The sequence below is a fragment of the Syngnathus scovelli genome, chromosome 6 (assembly GCF_024217435.2).
Source record: "Syngnathus scovelli strain Florida chromosome 6, RoL_Ssco_1.2, whole genome shotgun sequence".
NCBI lineage: Eukaryota > Metazoa > Chordata > Actinopteri > Syngnathiformes > Syngnathidae > Syngnathus > Syngnathus scovelli.
Window position 1 is genome coordinate 7257189 of NC_090852.1, and position 7158 is coordinate 7264346.

Below are 7158 nucleotides of genomic sequence, written 5' to 3' on the forward strand. Positions count from 1 at the left end.
TATGACCAAGCAGTCCACAGATGTACGCCGTTCCAAAATGGTGTAATTGCTGAGCAGGTTATATAACCTTCAGCTCACCGTGATATGTTGCGCACATATCTGCGTTGGCTAAAGGCAGGATGACAAGCTGCTTCTTGATCTCTGAAGCAATACAGGAGAGCACCGATGATGAGGGCTGAGCGCAGAGTGCCGCGATGCGTGGCGAGGCGGGGGAGACGCGTGCGGTGGGCCCTTTTGTAGCCTCCTGCCTCTCAGGGCTCCTTTGGCCTGTGTATAATTGATGAGCAGAGTGAGTAAGAGACGCATTTGTGACTGTCAGCCAGCCTGATGGGGACAGACACGACTCAAGTTTGACTTTCCTCATCTGGTTGATGATGACAACGATGAGGATGTGGTCCGAGTTTCTTCCCGGTCCTCTTGTCGTCATTTTGGCCATTGCTCTTTTGGTAAAGAGGCTAAAGGAAGGAGCGTCTTCATGAGAGGCGGGGTCAGTGCTTTAGTTCAAGTACAAAGACTTCAGCTTGGAATGATGTGGAAAGATTATTTGCTGTGGTGGGAGGGGCACTTAATGATGTTCTGATGTTTTCTGTAACAGAAATACTCTATTGTGGTGTCAAACCGTTGATAACATGGTAAAAAGAAAAAATGTTTGTTGACGACTGTCATGTAGGAAGCGACATTGCAGCTTGGTGATGATGCTGTACAGAGAGGAGAGTGGTCTCCGTTGCATTGTGGAAAGAGCGAGAATGTAGGCCATATTTACATAATTTATGACAATGTGCAAATGGCAAGTTGAAAATATGATACATCTTATATTTTGTAACGTTTGCAACACAGTTTTAGGAAATTTGTGTAGAATCGGTGCGTAAATGGTTAAATGGTTCTTAAAAGGCAGAATACAACTTTGGAAAATTAACCTTATTGCCATTAAGTCACGTGTTACTTGATTAATTTTAACACTGTTTAGCTTTGTTTTTCCTTTTTAAGAACCATTCTTCCATTGAGGGACACCAATTTGAATATCAATATGTTTCCTCTAAGATTGATTAGAAACAGAAATTGGAAAGTAACATTCTACAAATGAGCCATGAAGAAAAACTGGTTTCTGCCCCTGACATGATTACTGACGTCCAGTTGCTGATCATGTTTTGTAAACCTCACAAAAATGAATAACATGACTATTGATGATAATATTTGGGTGCTATCATTGACCGTAAGTCATTAATTCATTTTTATCCCCCCCCCCCAAAAAAAAGTATTTTCTCACATCATATGTCTGTTATAAATCTATCTTCCAACTACCCTTGAACCTTCTGAACTGATTTTCCTCAGAAAGTAAACACCACAAATCTGTTTAAAATCAGACTTCAAAGATGTTTCTTTGAACTAAACACATAAAGTTCACCCATGCGTGTCCATCTGCCCGTTTTACAATGAAATGGAGAGCAGTTATGGGAACTCATGGGCTTTGGATAGCAGTTAGCGCTCCCATCGAGAAATAAACTCTGCCCTTTACACAACCACTGGGACCGAGTGACTGACATTTCCGCTAATGCCATCGCATGAGCCGTGCCATTTTCGTGAAACCATGGACGACTGCCACCGTGTGCTCGCACCGCTGCGACCACACAGGAAACTCCACGTCTGTTTGTGTTTTCCACTGAAAGAGGTAGAGGAGTTGTGCATGACCATCTATGGAGGTTCTCTGAAATTCTTCTTGTGTGCCCCTCGTAGCTGGTGCTAATGTATCAAGGCGTTATTGCTTTTGCAACACTTTTGCTACTGTTAATTTGAGCTAGCATTAACATTGTTCAACTAAAACCAAAATGCAGCCAAGTGTTGAGTGCCACTGCTTCCATTATTCGTAAACGACCAATTTTTAATCATCTCCCCATCACCGATTCCCTGTTTGTTTTTGAGCCTTCTTATTGTTTCGTTGACAAAGGGAAGGACAGCTGGGTGGATTTTAAGTAGTGTTCTGGAAGTAGTGTGTGTAAAAGGCGCCGTAGCCACCCTCCCTCCTCCTCCTCGTGTCTTTAGGGGGAAGGTGTGAGCTGGACATGCAGGAGAGCTTTCAGCTGAGTCCAGCGTTTTCCCTCCTGATGGCTCCCAGATGTTCTTAAAAGCAAACGGACACATTGGGCTCTTTTTTGTTTTCCCCCTTTTTCTGGCACTCCTCGCGTCCTTTCAATTTTCCCTCTCCCCATAATGTCCACTCCACCTTGTCCGCTCGTAATCACCCATCCTCTCATAAACAGCCATTTTTCACATATTCTCCTCCTCCTCCCTTTAGGCCTCCTCCTTAGATGCTGTCTCAGCTCATTTTTTTCGCTCGTCACCCGATCATGATGATTCTTCAGCTGTGTTTGATCATCCAGCCAACAGTCTCGAGCAACTGCCTTCATGCTCCAATGCATCTTTGCTACACAGTATGCGCAAGAGCTAAAACACAATTTTCAGGTGTTAAAATAGCCACCGCGGTCCTCATGCATGAATTAATTTGTAAGAAAATGCAAATTACGGATATGAATATTTCATTGAATAGGGACAATACCTCTTAAGTTCTCTGAATGAAAACAGCCTTAATGGAGTGTCAGGATTCATTCAACATGCATTGCTGTACAGCGTCTTAAAAGCATACCCCCCTCCCTCCCTATGACTCATTAAACAGTTTTCCATTCAGACGGGAATGCTTTTTGATTTTGAAACCCACGAGTAATCTATATTTGTTAATCACTCACATGCATCCAATTTACCGGAGTTAATTGGCTTATAATATGACCCTTTTACTGCTCCTTTTTGTGTATTCAAATTTTTTACATGTTCTTACATTTGGAGTACCTTCACTAAAATAGCACTCAGTAGTATCATAACGCTAAAAAGTGGCCAGGCTCTAGCACGTGCTAAGGAATTAATGACGCATTCCTCACCTCACGATTACTGACATCTCAGAGGGGAATAACCGCCACTTGTTTAAATTGTTGATACATCACACTCAACTTGTCTGATTACTGAGTGGCTGATTTGTTTGCCAGAGCGTTCAGGGTCGTTTATTGATGTTGAAACATGTCAACACTTCCTTCTTATACATACGATTTTGATTTTCTGCTTGGTGACAGATGGCAACATAAGCTCATTAATTCGGTGTAGGTAAATTATAATTGATATTCTGTCGTGCTGCAGCAGCACATTTCGACTTCATATTTTAGCCATGCAGGTTTCACATGCGCCTGCCTATTCACTGACGCACAAGTTGACTGTAAACACGCTGAGCTGTTGTGATGACGCACAATCCCGTGCAAGTTCGCTGACTCAAAAAGGCAACAAATGGCGGCACTGTCCTCAGCCGTAAACCTGTTCCTCGGCCTTTGGTCTGAGAAACTAGATGAAGGTTTCCCAATTCCCTCCTGTTTGTCCTACGGCCTAAAAAAGGTATCTGTTTCCATTCAGATCATTTCTTGTGTATTGATGAACGATTCAGGTCCTTCTTCCATTTAGCTTTCTTTTCAGTGTGCAACAATGATTCTTCTATCAAGTGTCATCTTGCTTATAAGATTGCTGCTTCAACACTTAATGATGATTACGGTGCTAGCTTGGTGGTTGACACTGAAGACTCCGCCCCCCCATTGATTTTGACTTGCCTAATTTAAAGATGGTGAGCTTTTGCGGTTCACTCATCCACCAGCATCAGCAGAGCTCCTGCCATCTATCTGCATTATATTTCGCATAAGAGCATATTTTACTCTATCAAGCACATCCTCGTCTTCACTTTTTTGGGTCAAGTTTGTGTAGTGGTTTCACCCTGCTCCCTGCTATGACATCACACATATTTGAGTTGCACAAACACTGAGATTTCTGCGGAAATGATATGTCACCGATATAAAGAGTAATTACCAGTTTTTCTTTCACAGGACTCCTATTTCACATATTTTCTTGTATTTTCCTTAGCCGCACTCTCACAGCCTGCTTTCCCCTCGGTAATGAGAAGCATGTTTGCGGTTGTCTGCTGATTTGGAGCAACATCGAGGGGGAGAAGTCCTCTGGGATAAGATGTGTTCTTCAAAAGAGATGGGCCTGAATGTAATTATCACACAACAATGTCTATAATTAGCAGAGGTGCACTTGAGTATCTTGATGATCCTTGCGCCACATTCTTTGAATCACATTTTCTTGCATCATTGTACAGTGAACTGTGAACTTACCTCTTCCTGCACTTGTCTCTGTTTATTTTTCATCTTCACATACATTTATATGCATCCTCATGGCCTTCATGTAATTCAGTTTTCCATACTCGAGGGGAAAGTTTCCTTTTCATATTTAAAACTCCTCCCACTTTCGAGTCACCCTGGCACGGGTCCCACTCGCCTCCACTAAATAATCCGTGGCATCCTGCAGGAGCCTCAACTCTCGTCCTGTCCGGCTTCCCTCTCTGAGCACCTTCTCCCCCTCCCTCGCTCACCGGTTTGCAGCGTGTAAGACGTGACGCACGGCCCTGCTGTCAGAGAGAGATAGCAAACCTGACTCAGGCTGTGACGTTGCCAGGTTATCTCCAAGTTGTCTGTCTGCAGAGTGCAGATCTGCCTCACACTTCTACTGGACAAGGCATATGTGCACTCACAATGCAGCTGGAACACCTCAAAATCTCAGATTAATGCACGGTACACAAAATCTGATACACATGTCTAAAGACAGTGACGTAGCTAGAGGGAAGGGGGGGTGGCACGAGGGCACTGGCCCCCACTGAAATATGCTTGGACCCCCCAGCTGCCAGACTAGGTAATTGACTTTTGGGTATTTTCCGATTATTTTTATCTGAGATTTTTTCCCTAATATCCCCACCTATCGTCTGAAAAGACCATTTATTGAATCTTTATCAGCGTTTTCTAAAGAGTACTTAGGGGTTTGTAATAATAATAAAAAAAAGTTCTGTCTTGCGGACGCCCTCCAGAGTTATCTCAGCACCTCAAACTAAAAAAGAAATCCTATCTCCGCCAACGTCTATAGATGAAGAGCTTAAGCCACATCCACGCAGGCCTCCTCTATTTTACCACTCCTCTGCGTATTAGTTTTATCACACTGGCCTGGAAACAGGAAATTAGAACTTCAGTCTGAAGTCCTCCCCTAATTTAGGGCAATTCATCTTCTACAGTATTGTGCTTATTTTCATTAAGGTCACGGCATTGAATCGGCCTGTGGTATGAATTTGGCGATGAATGCCAGTTTGCCTATACGTGCCCTGTGGTGCAACTCGGACAGGCGCGAGAATGGATCGATGGACATTTGAAAGAAGTATACACAATTCTGACTGACGCAAACCCTTGCACAGCTGTCTGTCAAACATACCGTATTTTCCGCACAATAAGGCGCACCGGATTATAAGGCACACCTTCGATGAATGGCTCATTTTAAAACTCTGTCCATATATAAGATATATACATTTGGCCCGTGGGCCGGACTTTGGACACGCCTGCTGTAGTGGCTCAATATCGGCCCATATATAAGGCGCACCTGATTATAAGGCGTATTGTCGGCTTTTGAGAAAATTGGAGGTTTTTAGGTGTGCCTTATAGTGCGGAAAATACGGTACTTGATCGTTATTTGTCTTTCACAAGTTACTAAAGCATAAATAGTTCAAGCTCAACATGCAGTCAGTCCCTTCTGTCCTGTCTAGTTTAACATGGCTCATTGACTCAGGATAGTGCTTATGTTTGTAGTTGATGTGATACCTTCTCTCCCCAAGGTGCTGTCAAAAGTACACCAACCCCGCAGAGAACTCTCAGGAAGAGAGAGAGAACAAACATCCCCTAACGCCAAATTGATTTTGACTGTAACGCATGATGCAAATCAAGATAAAAAGATGAAGTACATTTGACGTGGCAAATATGGCAATGAATGAAAGTGAGTTTGGTTGAGAGTCATATGAGTTTGATTCCCCGCTTTTTTCATCATGCTGAATTCAAATCATGACACGGCGCCAGCTCCTAGATGTATCCCAGAATCTGGCAAGGCTGATAGTGGCAGCAGCAGACTTCTGGATCCAACAGTTCATCCAAAGCTAAGGAACACCACCACCCACCACGTTCCTGGATTCGCATCCTGCTGCTCCTTATTTTGATTTATGGATGTTTTCAACAGACTTGCGCAAGATTGCACTACAATCCCCTCAAAGACGGTTTATTTGATTCTCAACATTGCTTTAATTCCTCGGCAATTACTCAAGAGCTTCTTGTGATTCATGTTGCTAATACATACAGCTAAATGTGTCTGTGGTCAAATGAGAATTAGGCCAGTTGGATTCTGCATTTGTCAAGGGACATAGAGTGAGCAAAGTAATGACATTAGCCAAGAGCGTAGTGCTGCAGTGAGCTGAAATGGAAGGAGCCTTTTCCTTTTGTTCTGCCCATCTTACGTCAGCCAGTCATGATGCAACATGGCTTCCATAAACTACAATGGTGCAGCGGAACACGCATCAAATCTGTGCGATGGTGCCATGTGACATTTACAGGCGCTGAGACCACGGCATTCTTGTTCCGTAGGGACACTGAGCTAATTTGGAGTACCTAGCCAGACATAAAACACTGCGTAGATGAATAAATGTCAGTCTTTGACAAGTTGTCATCCTATTTTTTTATCTGCACGTTTAATTATGGACGAAGGAAAGTAAACACAAATACGACTACATATTTAACACAATCTGTGTGATGGAGCAGTGACTCAAATGGAAATCATCCATCCATTCATTCGCTTCAATTTTATCCTGGTCACTGGGGAAACGGTTTTAAGCTAGGATACACAAATTTCCCGTTCCCGGGACAGCTTCGAGGGCTGCCAGAGATCTTTTTGTTTTCAGAATCTACTGGTCTCAATTTTCATCCCAACCTTTGAGATGTTGAACGGTATTTTACACAAAACACCAGGGAGTTGTCCTGGAAATTTTTTTGAAATCGGTGCCTCAGCCACTCCCCAACATGGAGAAACGGTGGTTCCACTCCTACTGGATAGTTCTCAAAATTGCTCCAATCATCCGGTATATCTGCGCTACCCTGTTAAAGAAACCAATTTTTACTCTTCCATTGTACCGAAGGCAGACTGTCGTAAGTTGTTCCTAAGAACCCGTTCATGTACTACTTGTCCCTTGTATTGTCCCCCAACTTAGAA

The 7158-nt window shown here is 43.2% G+C and overlaps 2 long non-coding RNA genes across 2 annotated transcripts; one reads left to right on the forward strand and one right to left on the reverse strand.

Annotated features, from left to right (window-relative positions):
- Positions 1-320: 320 nt before the first annotated feature.
- Positions 321-4456, reverse strand: LOC125970886 (uncharacterized). The gene is made up of 3 exons (XR_007482284.1): positions 4203-4456; positions 3895-4074; positions 321-455 (listed from the first exon to the last, which is right to left on the reverse strand). It is a non-coding gene; the product is annotated as an uncharacterized lncRNA (long non-coding RNA).
- On the forward strand, positions 445-7158 carry LOC125970889 (uncharacterized). Its single transcript, XR_007482286.1, has 3 exons — positions 445-3432; positions 3949-4080; positions 5741-7158. It is a non-coding gene; the product is annotated as an uncharacterized lncRNA (long non-coding RNA).